Consider the following 13,274-nt stretch of genomic DNA (forward strand, 5'->3'; position numbering starts at 1 on the left):
AATAATGTGGTTATGATGAGTCCACTTTTAAAATACAGAGGAATATGTGTTCTGGTGTATCCATGCCGTTCCAAGTTAATTTGTGTTCTGTTAAGTATTTCATTTAAAAGAAGTGATAATCGAGTCTTTAACTTGCATACAATGACCATTGTCTAATTTCATTGTGTATTATTTAATTTCACATGGCATCATTACAGAAAAAAATGTTACAAAAAATTACAAAGCCATAAAACTATAAAAAATCTGTCAAGTAGTAGAGATGTTATTCCTCAAAAATTGCCTGACATTTTTAGAAATGTAGATAAATGGCAGCGGGAAGGCAGGGACTTCAAAGTAGTTTGATTTTTTTTAATGCTGGTTATCAAACTTAAATATTCGTAATGTGGACTCTAGCAAAATAGATGATAGTCAGCATGACAATATGTCACCCATGCCATCGCATGTCTGTAGATCCCAGTGGTGTCAGAGGTCTGTGGGTGTGACCACGTAGGTACCTGAGTGAACGACGGTGTCATCTTAGCGATGATGCTTCAAGAGAGGGCTATTGTTGATCTATACTTTGTTCTAACACACCGAAGGTTACTTAAAGGTTTGTGTGGGTGTGTGTGTGCGTGTGTGTATATGTGTTAGATTGACCAACTGTCCTTGTTTTCCAGAGACCTAGGGGTTTCCCGGGACATGGAACTTTCAGAGCTAAAGCAGGTGGAGTCCCCGAAAACCGGGATGGTTGACCGGTTGACCACACCCTAGGGTGTGTGTTTACTCAAGTTTTCAGTGTTTGTTTTCAGTGCAGGGGAGGTCAAAGAGAGTATGTTTTTCTGTTTAGCTTTAGAGTGAGGTTATTACCCAGGATGCTTCATATCACCTTTTACAAAATGAAACCCAGCACTTGTAAATCATCTAGTTTCCTCGCAGGGATATTTTAGGGTTGTGAAGCTCAAGATCTAAAAAAAATCTTTTTTTAAGTTTCCGGTGTTGCTAATGTGCAGCCAGGTTTGAGAACCAGAAATCTAGGCTGACCTTGTGGCCTGTCAGCTCGAACCCAGCTGCTGAATTTGTGGTGTGAACGGAAGAGATTTTGAGAGAAGAAAAGAATGATCTTCACCCTTCCCTCCTCTTTCCCCTCTCCCACATTAACTCTCCGCTTGAGGGTTGTGATCTGGTCAGAGTCAGATTGGGTGCTCCTGAGCTGTGGGGTGGTGGACAGGCCATCAGGAGTGGGCGCTTCTGCTTTAGACCACAGGAAGCTTGACGTTTGTGTCAAGAGTTAATGGCAATGGCTTTGATTTTATTAACATCGTAAATCCTTCCTCCTCCTTCAGCATCCTTAGACTTAGGAGAACATACACGCCAACTTGCTCATCTTGTTCATGTGCAAAGGGATGCTTGGGACTGTTCAGTGACTTGCCTGCGTTGGCATGGCTGGTGAGCCTCAGATTTGGGAGTTCACACAGGTCTTCTGACTCCAAGTCCAAAGCTCTCTCCATAACATCAACATGCCTTCTCGCTTTTGGGTTTTCTTATTTTGACATTCATCACTATAGAAAGGGCAAAATAATCAGAACCAGCTCCCTTTACATTGAGATTATTTCTACTTGAACGAAATCATCAAATGACTTTAAATCTTGCAGAGGATATTAACATCTCAAAACTTTTGGAAAAATGATACTTAGTTTTTGTTGATATAGCACAAATAGGATGGAATTAAAATAAAGTTCATAATAAGATGAAAGGGAATTTACTTAGATCATAGCTATTTTTGTTCAAGAAGAATTCTTTCTCTAGGCACAGATATAGCAAGAGGTGCCATTTATGGCTCATGCCCACTCCATCTAGCATATTCCGTACACTCTCTGCAATCCTTACCATATCCTTGCAATGTAATTGTTATGGTCACCATTTTACAGATAAGGAAATGGTGGCTTAAACAAAGTCAAACAACTGTTAAGTAGCAGAGATTAGAATTGAACCCACTTTTATCTGGTCCTAAAACCTATAATGGATTTTGCATGATACAACCTAGTCTAGTGGGCAAGGGCTGAGCTGTGAAATCAGACATCATCTCTGACACTTAAGTACCTCGTAATCATTGGGAAATTACTTAGACTCTTCCTCATCTGTAAAGTGGGGAGGATAATAAAAAGAAGTTATATGAAGGGCTTAGCACATGCCTGGCTTAGAGTAAAAACTCATCAGTGTTAGCTGCTGTTACAATACCTGACATCTTTAGATGGTCTTTAATGAGCGCGTTTTCATTCTTGCATATCCAACTAGCTTCTGGTGGACACCCTTGCCTAGAAGTGCATAGGTCTACAAACTCAGCAGATGAAAACTGAACTCACCAGCTCTTCTCTCTCCCAGTTTTTCTCCGTTTCCCCTCTGTTCTAGTTCTTCTCATCTCAGTGGATGGCACCATCCGCTGCTGAGTAGCTTAAGTCAGAGAACGGGTGGTCACCCTTTTCTCCTTCATCCCTGTCTCAAAGTCCTGTCCATTCTTAATTTTTAATATCTCTCAAAACTGTTCTCTTTGCTCTAGCTCCTTATTTTGGATCTTTATTTTATCTCTTCACTGTCTTTTTCTGCTTTAAGTTGCTTCTAGAGTGGTCTTTCTAAAATATGTACCTGATTATATCACTATTCTACTTAATATCCTTCACAGGCCGTCTCATGCCCTCAGGAGAAGGTCCCAAGTGTGTGTTAAAGCACACAGCCTTAATTGCTTACCTGTATTGCTCCCATCCTCTGTCTGGCTTCTTTCGTTTCCCTGAATCTCACAGGTTCTCTGAGGTTTCTGCGCCTTCGCTGGTGCTGTAGACTCTTCCCAGATGGGCCTCTTCCCTACATGACAACTTGTAAATCTTGAAGACTCACTATGGGTTTTACTCACTCTGAGCAAGCCTCTTCGACTGCCTCCTTCTCCGCACGCAGTCAGCCACGCTGGGTCAGGTGCCTCTACAGTGTGTGCCATATCCTTCGGCTTTTACACTGTCCCAGGACTTACCTTCCGGAACTGAAATCTTACCTGTTTCTTTGCCTCTCTACTAGATTATAAACTGCTTAAGAGTAATAGCGGGTCTTGTTCATCTTGTATCCTTACTTCTCAGCTGAATTCTTGGTGATATTCAGTAAAGGTTTCTTTCAAAAGCTTTTGTATACTGTTAGTAAGGTATGTTAATGAATAGCCTGAACAAATTTTAGAAAGCCAAAATGTTACTTCAGAATGGATTACTGACTCATGAATTCATGTTTCACTTAGAGTTTTAAAAAATTGCATATAACACATAATACTAGTTTAACAACAGGTGATCAAAACAAAGTTTGGTCTTTTAACAATTTTGTTTTTCTTGCATTATATCTGGATCTTATTTTGCAGTCTGGCTTAGAGGATCTAGGGAATTTTGAGGTAAGCAATTAAAGTAAGATTTAACTTTAATATTTGTCTGAAATTCTGTGTTAGAACTTCATAATTCTTTAGAAGCAGTTGGTTAGATCTAATTATAGCTTACTACAATTTTTAACTAAATGTTGTTCTTGTTAATAGACATGTGAATCTAGATTATACATAGCAGTATCAGTGTCTATACTAGCCATCCCTGGTGGTCTCGTGGCTAAGATCTGACGCTCTCACCACCGCAGCCTAGGTTCTCGTCCTGGTCAGGGAACCACACCAGCTGTCTTGTCGGTTGTCCTGCAGCAGCCGCCTGTTGCTGTGTTGCTGAAAGCTAGGCCACTGGGATTTCAAATACCAGCAGGGTCTCCCAGGGTGGACAGGTCTCAGAGGAGCTTCCAGATTAAGACAGACTAGGAGGAAGGACCCAGCCACCCACTTGCGAAAAATTGACCGTGAAAAACCCCGTGAACAGCAGTGGAGCATTGTCTGATATAGTGCAGAGGATGGCACGGAAAGACCAGGTAGGGTTCCGTTCTGCTGTCCACAGGGGCCCTGAAAGTCAGAATTGACTTGATGGCACTAACAGAATGTATCTATACTGATAATCAGAAGTTCCTTTGATACTGTGAAACATGGTGTATTCCCAGTATTCAAATAAAGGATGAGCAATATTTATTGTTTTTATAGCTTCTATAGTATCCTTACACATCAAGATATTTTAAAATCCTATTTTGGTGGTGCTGAATATTCTCACAAAGTTTTTCTGGTCTGATTCATTCATATCAAAGTGAGATGGATTCTGGTCCTAAATTTATCATCAAGCTAGACAGTTTGAAAAAAAATACTGTTTGTTATGTTATACTATAAAACAGTAATGGCTACTAAGTAAAATGAGGTAGATTGAATAAGTTACAGGTTATGGTAGGATTGCATTCCCTAATATTAAACATTAAGGGTTTGAATATTCCTACATATGTCAACATTGTTACTGAATCAGTTGACTTATATTATTGATGACATATTTCAGTTAGTGAGGTCTAAATTAATTTGCATTCGTTGGATCAATATTATATGTTATATGTTTCAGCAATATTTTTATGTTCATACATATTTGTAGATATTAATAGTATTTATTTTCTTCCCTCAAACCTGCTAACTTAATCATGCGTATTAAAATTCTAGAGTTAGTTTAATAAATTAATCTGTTTTCTGTCTCTGTTTTTCTCCATTAGAATATCAAATAACTTCAGATTGTTACTCAGCTCCTTGTTCTTAGAGATTCTGTAGCATCATCTTTGACTATAGCCACTAGCCCATCTTTGAAACCTGTGGTGAGCCATTTGGACAGGTTTCTACCTGTTGTATGGGATTGAATGTACCATCCAGCTTATCATCAAGATGTCGCTTCAGAATCGCCAGTTTCTGTCCCTGTTTCATCATTATGCTAGAAAATTGTTTTGATCAGTTTCGGTTTAAATAATTTTTTATTTTTGATAATGTGGCATTATCAAAATCCTGAAATCTTACTGTTCTGTGGCTTTTTTCTTGGATACTCTAGATCAATTTAAGCAGAATACATGTAATGTATTTTATTCAGATCTAACTGAAATCAGATTATTCCTTTTGAGGCTCCACGTCTGTTTGGAAGAACTTGGCCTTTAAACTAGTCAAAAGAATCATGTTTACAACAAATATTTTTTACACCATTCAACTGGACAGTATACTTTAGAGTTCAGTGGAATTCTGCTTAAAGCTGAAACAATTTCAGAACTGCCGTAACTCCCAATTGCCAATTATAGCTTTGCTTTGCAGTAATACGATAGAGTACTAAACTGTGAAATTTCAAAGTGGATACATTAGATATATTTTACTTTTTATTAGTCATTAAGACTTACTCTTTCATTTTAAACAATTTTCTAACTCTGAATTTCTGTATTTTTGCATGACTTTATAAGGATTCATAAGACAATTCCATGAATTATCTTCTATGACCTTCTAAAATGATAATTTAGTTTATTAAAAGTTTTTCACAAATTTTAGAATATGTAGAGAGGGAGAGCCCCATATTACACAGAATATGGATTGTGATTGCATACCATTTGCCACACTCTAGAGAGGAAATGCACGTTAGGCTTTTCGTCTGTCAACTGTGCTCAGGTGGAAGCACCTGCCTATGTTGAGAAGGAGCCTAAAGCTTCCTCCAGGCTCACTGGAGAAGTAACATGATAAGTTTAGTGCAGTCTGCCGTGGACTTTGTAAACTGGTTATTGGTGAGGAGGAGGGGTGCACCAGAGCCTGGATGGTTGTCAGCAGTTTTGAGCACTTTGGGCAGTATAGATACAAATAAGAGCTATGGTATCCTTCAGTACCAAAGTCTCTTATCTGAATTTACAACATCTATGGTATATGGATTGTCCAGTAATTCTACCTTATGAATTAAAGTGAAAATAACTGTTTATGGTAGAAATATAATCTATTTCTTTCATGCTTTAATAATTTGGGAAATGGGAAACATTAATGCAGTGTAACTTTTGCTATAAGGTGTACAGCAAAAGGCCCATGGTCACTGATTGAAAGGGCTTGCGTTCATTGACAGGCGTCGTGCTGAGTGCTTTTTGTGACTCATCTCATTAAACCGCTCCATAGCACCATGTGGCAGGCTCTGTCATAACCCGTCCAAAGAAGGGCATGCTGAAGCTGAGCTCAGAGATCTTATTCAAGGTCGTGAGAGCTAGAAAGCTGTGCTCATGGAGTGTGAGCTCACATAGTCTTATTCCAGAATCCGTGCTGCTAAACACACTCTCTTACCTGCTTTGATCAACTTAATGGTTTTCAGAGTCTTCAATAAAGTTGTTGTTTTAAAGTATTCATTAAAACTCAACTTGATCTCAGCATATTTAAACAAAGAGTAGAGGTTTTAAATATCCTGAGTCTTGGTGAGAAATTTAAGTTATTCCACCATGATTACAGATCAACTACACGATCTTCATTACTAAATATTTTGAACAGGCAGTCGTAAGATAGTGGAATGTATGAAAATTGGATGCTAATTCAACAAATTCAATTAAATAAATATTTAAAGATTCTTCAATCCCTGTAAGGGACTTTGCTAAACTAAGGATTAAAAAATAAATATAGTACGATTCTTGTCCTCCCCCAAATTTTAGTTTAGTGTAAGATTGCAAGATGTTATGACAAATTCTAATGTTATTTTAAAATGAGATTTAGGCAATGGCTACTAATTGATTCAGTGAATATTTGTGGAGAACTGCTGAATTTGAAGCATGGTTTTAGATGTTGGAAATACTTGGTGGACAAAATGAACAAATATTATTCTCATAGAGCTTATATTTTAGTGAGAGGAGACGAACAGTAAGCAAACATAGTATGTCAGATAGTAATAAATGCATGGAGGAAACCAAGTAAAGCAGAGAGGAGCATAGGAAATTCGGGGGGGAAGGTGGGTGGGTGAGGAAAGCTGCAGTTTTTGGAGACTAGCTGGGGATCTCACTGAGAAGATGGCATTTGTGCAAAGATTCAAAGAGGTGAAGAAGCGAGCCATGTGGGTATCTGGGGAAAGTGGGTTTTGGTTAGAGGGAACAGCGACTGCAAACACCGTGAGGTGGCAGCGTGCCTGGTATGTTCCAGGAATAGAAAAGAGGCCAGTGTTGGTGGCAGTGGTGGCGAAAAGGCAGAGATAAGGAAATCATCAGGATGGGAGTGTGGAGGTGGAGGCGCACACATTGTGGAGGGGTTTTAGGCCGTTATAAGAGCTTGGGCTTTTCTGAGTGACATGTGAAGCACTTGGAGGGTTTTGAGCTTAGGGATGACATGATGAGATTTAAGTTTTTAAAAGTTTTTAAAAGTTTCAATATAGATATCTGCTATATTGAAAATAGACTGTATGATGCCAAGAGTGGAAACTGGGCTATTGTAAGTATCCAGATGTGAAATGGACAAGAGAGCAGTGCAGCTGGTGAGACATGATTGATTTTAGGATGTGTTTTGAAGATAGAGCCAAGATGACCTGCTGATGGATTGGATGCGGATTGTGAGAGACGCACATGACTCAAAGATGCCTTCAAGGTCTTTGTCATGAGCGGTGGGAAGGATGGGGTTGGCCTGTACTGAGATGAGATGACTTAGAAGGAACAGATTGAGAGTGGAGATGAGGAGTTCAATTTTAGGCATGGTAGCAGAAATATTGTGTTTTTACCAATCCTGTTTCGTACTCCTCTTTTCTGGTGCATTGAGGCCTACACTTCCTGGCCTCCTTACATTTGCAGGACCATATACTGTTTTTGGTGCATGAAATGCAAGGGGCAGTGATGTGCGTATCATTTCCAGGCTGAGGCAGTGAGAAGCCTGTGAGTGATTCTTTGGTCTCCATGTTCCCCCAGCATGATGAATGAGGAGGAGGCCTCGGGTAAAGATGGTGGAGCCCCGAGACTGAGAGGGGCTAGATTGCTGAGGTACTGCATAGAGGACAGATTCCCAGCAGGGTATTAAGCTCATGAGTTAATAGAGACATACTAAGTTTTACCTGATATTAGACATATGCATGGAAATGTTGGGTTGTCCATTGGATATAACCGTTTGGAACTCAGGAGAGAAGATTGGACTTGAAATATAAATTTGGGAGGCTTCAGGGTATCAGTAGTATTTATAGAAATATTATTGGTTGAGGTCACCAGAGAGTAAGTCTAGATAGAGACAAATTAAAAGAACTGAGCCCTGGGGCACCCAAAAACAGGGGTTGAGGAGATGTCAGTTTACGTAAGACAGCTGCTTGATCCTGTACCATGACACCTGTAAGCATGAGTTGTGCCACATCTGTATGTTGCCACACTCAGTGAATCCTCCTTCAGTGTGCTTTCTTCCAAATTTTCCAACAATCACGTATTATATCTGGGTTACTGGTTGCTGGGTTCACCTCTCTCAGGGGCGAAAGAGGCAGCATACAGCTGAATAGGTATTGAGACATCATTCACTTCTTTGTGTTTTCCATCAAAGTAACAAAAAGCCATAAATATTTAGAAGAGAATAGTCAACAAGTATTTATTATTTTCTCATTGCCGTATTTGTAGATGTGATGTTTCTAGGCGTTACAACTTAGCAAAGAATTGATCTCCATCAGAGTTTCTCAACTTCAGCATTATTGACATTTTGCGCCAGGTAATTCTTTGTCGTGAGGAGCTGTCCTGTGCCTTGTGTGATGTTTAGAACCATTTCTGGTATCTACCCACTAGATGTCAGTAGCACCTCCTTCCCGCCCCAACTCGCTCTTTGGTGACAATCAAAAATGTCCCTAGATGTGGACAAATGTCTTCTGGGAGGAAGCAAGAGTCACTGATCTATATTATGTCTGCTTTCAATGAGTTACTGGTTTATAGACTTATTATATACTTATATACTTATTTCCTGCGAAATATTTCAGAAGGTTTCCCTGAGCATTTAATATAACATGCTATATTAATGCTAAATTTTGAGAGAACTGGGATGAAAAGACAAAGACATGCTAATACAGAACTTAAGCAAGAAAACAAAATAACATTGCCAGGCTAACAGTATAGAATAATAAGTACTATGTTATCAACAGGGAAACTCTGTTTAAGAAAAGTCAAGAGAGGAATTCTAGATAGGCTAGGCCACCCCTTAACTGGGTCTTGAAAGGCAGGATAAATTCATATGGACGCAAGAGGACCTATCCTGGCCTGGCAAATAGCAGGAATTGAAGAATCAGGAGTGCAAACTTCAAGGCATTGAGGCCTGCGCAGGAACCGTGGATGGATTAGAATTACTGAAGCAGAAGCTTTGGGGGGTGACGACGCAGAGCAGTGGGAAATCTGGCTGAGACTTCCTGAGTCCAGGCTTAAAAGAGCTTTGCAGCCAAGCTCAGGTATTTACATGTTGCTTGGTGTCCAGCATGATGCTGGTCACTACGTGATGTATGGAGATGTACAGGATACTGCCCTGTCTTTTTGGACTTTTATCTTGGACATAATGGAAAGTCACATAATTTTTGAGTAAGGGAGTAATATTTTTAAAATGTTGTTTTAGGAAAATTAACCAGATGCTAAGAAGATTAGTGAAGGTGTGAAACTGGGCATGGAAAACGGTTTAGGGACCTTGAAGCAGTTTATGTGTGAGCTGAAAAGGGCCTGACGCAGGGACAGCAAACTTTTTCTGTAAAAGGCAAGACAGTAAATAATTTTGGGTTTTCTGGCCGTACAATTTCTGTTCAACTACTCACCTCGGCTGGTGGAGTGTGAGAGCAGCCATAGACAATACATAAATGAATGGACATGGCTGTGTTCCAATAAAACTTTATTTGCATAAACAGGTGGCAACCTGCAGACTATACTTGGCCAACTCCTGGCCTAAACTAATGATGTGACAGTGGAAAGAAAGCATGGAAAGAATCAATGAAAAGAACTTGAAAAGGAAGCTTTGCTGAACTTGGTAACTAACCAAACAGGGTTAATGGGAGGAAGGGTGAGTGGTGGATGGGGAGAAGGAAAAGGCAAGGATTATCCTGGAGTTTCAAGGTTAGGAGTTAGAGTAAGGGACTTCAGGAGCAGGTGTCAGTGGCTTCAGGACAGAGAAGGACGTGTCTGAATTTAGAACTTTTGAGAACATGTTCAACTAGCAACTGGTGAAGCTCTGTTGTGCTGTGGAGGAGCTGTCTAGGCTGGCCATGGAGAGCAGAACAGTATTTTCCTTGAGGTCCTGTGTGTAAGGGGAGATGATGTCTGTCAAAAGGGCAGAAAGATGAGGCTCAACCTAGGAGAATCCCATGTTTATTAGGTGGAAGGAGGAAGATGGATCAGGAGAGACTCAGAAGAGATAGAGAAACAAAAGGAAGATCAGGTTACCACTGTCTTCAGAGCCAACGACGAAGATAACTTCCAGGAGGAATCGGTCATCCCTGTCTGACATTTCAGGGATCAAGCAGAATGGGGACTGAGAAAAAGGCTGTTTCATTTGCTGATTAGAAGGTCATGGTGGCACTTCAGAATCCAGTCCCATTAGAGTTGTGGCGAGAAAAGACAGCTCAGAGATTCCATACAGAGAAGATGACAAGGAAGTAAGAGTAAGCTCATGAGTTTAAAGAAGAGAAACAGAACAGTCATTGAAGAGAGGTCCTTTCCTCACAAGAGGAGGCTTGCATGGGGTTGATGACAGGGCAGAAGGACGCAGTGGAGAATAGACTCAAGTTGTTCCAGAAGAGATAGTTAATGGGGTTTAGTGGAGGTCAGAATGATAACGTTGGCATGAGGAAGGGGCTGATTCTGAAAATGTTAGAGACTGTGTATATCCTCGCGTATTCCAAGGTGCTCTCCCTTGATGGCATTCGATTATTTAGTGATTTAGGAGGGAAGTACATTTGTTCACACAAGCTCAGGAAGTAGATGGAAGCATGGTAGGATTAAGGGTTTAAGTCATATAAAGAACATTAGCAATAGCCATTGTTTTAAAAAATGGTAGGTGACCTGCTAGAACTCAGTACATTGATTACTGAGAGACATTTTCTGCTTTCCCTTAGCAAAGTGGGTCACATTGACTAGAACTTAAGACTATGTGTTAACATTGAAAGTTTATTTTTTTTGCACTGAAATCATTAAGGAATGACAAGAAAAAACACTTTCGTAAGTTGTTGAAAAAGCCTCTCATGTTTGGAAGAAACTGCCTGCTCTGTTTTCTTTGGATATCAGTACATCCAACAAAAAGAAGAGTCTGTTTGTTTAGATGTGATTGGGTCAGATTTGACAGTAGAGTCAGACCAGAAAAGTACTTGTCTCAAAAGTACAGGAAATTCTATCATTTTGTATCTTCTTGGATTAAAGATGGGCGCCTCTGAGACTTCTTCAGGATACAGGTACCTTGTAAGGGTTAATATGGTAAGAAGTTCATGTCAGTTCTCTTGGCAGGAGCCAGGGTAGCAAGGTGGGAGAAGGACTGTGCAAGGAGCAAAGGAGGTTAAAACAGAAAGAATGAAGACCGCCTGCTGACTGCTTGGCTTTCATCGCTTTCCCCTAAGTGCTGTGGATGCCGCATGTGGACGGTGGGTTGGGTCTAGATTGTGGGCCCCCAGTGCTCACAGCTAACACTCATGTGGTCCTCGCTGTGTGCCGTGGGTTGTCTAAGTGCTTTATGTATATTGGTCCTTTAACTCTCACTATGGCTCGACGAGGTGGGCGCTGATACTAAACCCCAGTGTGTAGGTGGGGGTCACCCAGCTAGTGGGAGGGAGCAGGACTTTTACCCAGGCAGTCTGGCTCCTAAGCTGATAGTAACTGCTGGGCGATTCTGCTGGGAAAGGGCTTTATTTATTCTTCAGTCCTCCACCCTGGCTCGGGCCTTCGACAAAAAAATTTGAAATGTTTTGAGTTTTAATACATGAGAAGAAGAAAAATTTGATTGTGTCCGTGTTCTTTTCTATTAACATTTTCTTTAATTCTCAGATCTGTCACACCAGAAATGCTGTGAAAGGGGCAGACTGAGTCCTAGAAAATACATGGTGTTTGTTTGTCAGTCTAATGATTAAAAAGGGACGGAGGTGGGACCTAGAGTCTGCACTGGTTTTTCTACACCAAGATCTTGAGGAGGGTTCAAAAGCACACTTGCATTTCTTTTACATTAAATGTCGTGCCCAGTCTGTCTCCTTTTCATCTTGCATGCTTGATGCAGAGGGCTGGAGGACTTGCTTTACAGGTGTAGGACCCTGAGAGATTACTCTTCAAACCCTTGATCTCACAGATGCAGAAACGGAGGCTTAAGCACCTTATCCGGCTAAGGCCATCACAACAGCACTGTTTGGAAATAAGATTTTTTAACTTGTTTCAACATCAACACTAAAATTTGAATGCTTTTGTATACAGCTTCTTAACATCTGGAAATTAAAATCAGCCTCCTGAAAACTGCATTGAACTATTGCTATATTTAGAGGTTGGGGAAATGATTGCATTTGAGCTTGTACTAGAGTTGTTGTAGGTCGAGGTCACATAAGAAAGCTCAACAAAGGTGTGAAACACTTTATTTTACGTGTTTGTTTTTCTCCTAGTTGTTATTTACTGCTCAGTCAGCATTTACAGAAGAAAAATAATTTGGCTGCTTAAGTTACTCTCATATAGGATTTCAAAGGACCTTATTAGAGAGAGATGTAATTTCATCCTCTGGACCTTTTATATAACAGAGTGCATATTTGGGTTACTTCATTTTGACCCGGAATTAAACAATAGATTAAAGTTGTGCACAGGAAGTGAAGATATTTATTCAACAAAGATTTAAAAGTATATTATGGTTGTTTTTCAGATTGCTTGGATGTCTTTGTACTTTATAGCTTTACACTCTTAATTGAGTTAACTCTTGTCTGAGTAGCTCCTGCCTCAAAGAGTTTTCTGTTGATTTCACATACCTTATCAAATGTAGGTATTTGATAACTACTATGTATAATCAATAGCTTTTAAATACATAACTTTGGCAAATTGATATACATTGTATGCTTTTACATATGGCGTAACTACATATGGTCATTTTGGTTATGGTATTCGGTAATGAAAAATATAGAGTAGATGTCATAAGTTGTAACAATGCTTCAAATATTAATATGAAAGGAAGTAAGCCTGAAGGGCCCTAAATTCAAAGTAAAAAACCTTTACAACTTCAGTTCTGAGAGCGTTGTCATGAGATGAAGGAGACAACGTCAGGGTTCTCCCAACCCTCACTGTCTAGCCGGGCGTGTGTCCTTCATGGGACTCAAGGTGGTCACCTCTGCTCACTCCCCCCAGGACCAAGGCCTTCCTCTTTCTTCAGGACTCTGTGATTTGCATAATAATACCCACGCGGATCTGTGTTTGGGGTGATTGTTTCCATCCTCACT

At 40.1% G+C, this 13,274-nt stretch overlaps 1 long non-coding RNA gene across 1 annotated transcript in view; it reads left to right on the forward strand.

Moving 5' to 3' along the window:
- Positions 1-13,274, forward strand: part of LOC147914557 (uncharacterized) — a 135,830-nt gene that overhangs the window by 30,325 nt on the left and 92,231 nt on the right. The window lies entirely within an intron of this gene.

This window comes from Ceratotherium simum, chromosome 19 (genome assembly GCF_057802395.1).
Source record: "Ceratotherium simum simum isolate JZ-2026a chromosome 19, ASM5780239v1, whole genome shotgun sequence".
Lineage (NCBI taxonomy): Eukaryota > Metazoa > Chordata > Mammalia > Perissodactyla > Rhinocerotidae > Ceratotherium > Ceratotherium simum.